Source organism: Schistocerca cancellata, unplaced genomic scaffold (genome assembly GCF_023864275.1).
Source record: "Schistocerca cancellata isolate TAMUIC-IGC-003103 unplaced genomic scaffold, iqSchCanc2.1 HiC_scaffold_862, whole genome shotgun sequence".
NCBI lineage: Eukaryota > Metazoa > Arthropoda > Insecta > Orthoptera > Acrididae > Schistocerca > Schistocerca cancellata.
Window position 1 is genome coordinate 57,501 of NW_026046872.1, and position 2,500 is coordinate 60,000.

A 2,500-nucleotide genomic window follows, 5' to 3' on the forward strand; every position below is an offset into this window, starting at 1 on the left:
TTTAACCGCAACAACTTTAATATACGCTATTGGAGCTGGAATTACCGCGGCTGCTGGCACCAGACTTGCCCTCCAATAGATACTCGTTAAAGGATTTAAAGTGTACTCATTCCGATTACGGGGCCTCGGATGAGTCCCGTATCGTTATTTTTCGTCACTACCTCCCCGTGCCGGGAGTGGGTAATTTGCGCGCCTGCTGCCTTCCTTGGATGTGGTAGCCGTTTCTCAGGCTCCCTCTCCGGAATCGAACCCTGATTCCCCGTTACCCGTTACAACCATGGTAGGCGCAGAACCTACCATCGACAGTTGATAAGGCAGACATTTGAAAGATGCGTCGCCGGTACGAGGACCGTGCGATCAGCCCAAAGTTATTCAGAGTCACCAAGGCAAACGGACCGGACGAGCCGACCGATTGGTTTTGATCTAATAAAAGCGTCCCTTCCATCTCTGGTCGGGACTCTGTTTGCATGTATTAGCTCTAGAATTACCACAGTTATCCAAGTAACGTGGGTACGATCTAAGGAACCATAACTGATTTAATGAGCCATTCGCGGTTTCACCTTAATGCGGCTTGTACTGAGACATGCATGGCTTAATCTTTGAGACAAGCATATGACTACTGGCAGGATCAACCAGGGAGCTGCGTCAACTAGAGCTGAGCAGCCGGCCGCCCGGGAGTGTGTCCCGGGGGCCCGCGCGAACACGCAAGCGTCCGCTCAATTATTCTGCAAACAGGAGGAGGCTGAGCTCCCCTGCACAATACACCTCGAAACCCTCTCAGGTCCCGGCGGCGCGCAGCGCCGTCCTAAGTACTTGGTCGGGTTCGAGAGAGGCGCAATCGCCCGGAGTTAGGCGAGTAGACGCTTTAGGTGCGACCACCCGTGCTCCCAACTGAGCTTGCCGCTGCCGACAGAGGCCCGGGAGCGTGCTGTCGTGGCATTGCCGGCGGGAGACAACACGCGCCACCTACGGTGACCGGCAGCTCCAACGCCAGCGCCACAGAAGGGCAAAGGCCCCACGTGGGTGCCGAAGCGAACTCTCCCAGCACAGCGCACGTGCCAACACGTCTGCACAACTGCGATACAAACCACCAGCGAGAACCGCTGGGGCGACCGAGCAGCAGACGGCGTCGCGGCGCCGAGTGCCGGGCGGCGGCGCATCCTCAACGCACACAGTCCTCAATCGGACCAGCACACTGCAGATGTCCACCGCGCTTCGCACCGGGCCGGCGAGGACCCACTTTGGCTGCACGGCGCCGCGCGCAGGGTGCCCCGGCGCGCAGCTGCGCCGCCTGCCGCGTCCGTCGGCCGGCGCGCCTGCCACTGGGCGCCCCCACCAGCCGGCTGTAGCGCGTGCGCCCACGCACCGCGCGGCCAGCACGCCGGGCGGCCCCCCCCTCACCGGCCGGGGACAGTCCCACCCACCCACAGCCGCTTATCGCTTCACACCCAGATCCACATTCACGTTCATTGGTGTGGTGGGTATCGCTGACACAACCGCGTCATAGCTGTACCGATCGTTGCCCTCACAGATGTACCTCCAGCAAGATCAACCGCACCACAACGGGTTACCAGTTGTTCATTTGCGTAACGTCACCAGTAAACGTACACGTCCACGTCCATCCCCGTTTGCAAAGTCAACTATTATTGCATGCCTGCCTGTCAGGTGTCAAGACACACTACATCCGCTCACATCCACGCAACAAAATGTGCCCGACTAGAGGGCACGTGGAAGGTGCCCCCGTACGTATGCGATGTCCATTGCGCGACGAACTGTCAACCGGCCTCTGTAGCATGTCGCAGATGTGGAACGCGGGACACCGTGCTATCACATTGTGTGAGAAGAGACTACTATGTCTGCATACACGCGCCACTACATGAACAGACGGCTCATGCTGATCGCCATCCACTGCGTCCATTACTCCCACACGTCTCTATGGCGTACCACACTGCAATACAGCTGTTATGGGGAGATGACACGTAGCTGTGTACACAACATTCTGAGCGGGTTGCGGTTGGACAACAATACATTAATGTAACGTGTCATATGCCATTTACAGAGCAGGTTAAGGCACAACGTGGGTTAGGTTAAGGCACAACGTGGGTTATGTTAAGGCACAACGTGGGTTATGTTAAGGCACAACGTGGGTTAGGTTAAGGCACAACGTGGGTTAGGTTAAGGCACAACGTGGGGTAGATTGCGGCACAACTTGGGGTAGATTGCGGCACAACTTGGGGTAGATTGCGGCACAACTTGGGGTAGATTGCGGCACAACTTGGGGTAGATTGCGGCACAACTTGGGGTAGATTGCGGCACAACTTGGGGTAGATTGCGGTACAACTTGGGGTAGATTGCGGTACAACTTGGGGTAGATTGCGGTACAACTTGGGGTAGATTGCGGTACAACTTGGGGTAGATTGCGGTACAACTTGGGGTAGATTGCGGTACAACTTGGGGTAGATTGCGGTACAACTTGGGGTAGATTGCGGTACAACTTGGG

General features: G+C 56.9%; 1 non-coding gene across 1 annotated transcript in view; it reads right to left on the minus strand.

Annotated features, from left to right (window-relative positions):
* LOC126147449 (small subunit ribosomal RNA) overlaps positions 1-639 on the minus strand; it is a 1,909-nt gene extending 1,270 nt beyond the window's left edge. The window contains exon 1 of the ribosomal RNA XR_007530294.1: positions 1-639. This exon is cut by the window's left edge and continues 1,270 nt beyond it. This is a non-coding gene — a ribosomal RNA (small subunit ribosomal RNA).
* Positions 640-2,500: the final 1,861 nt, after the last annotated feature.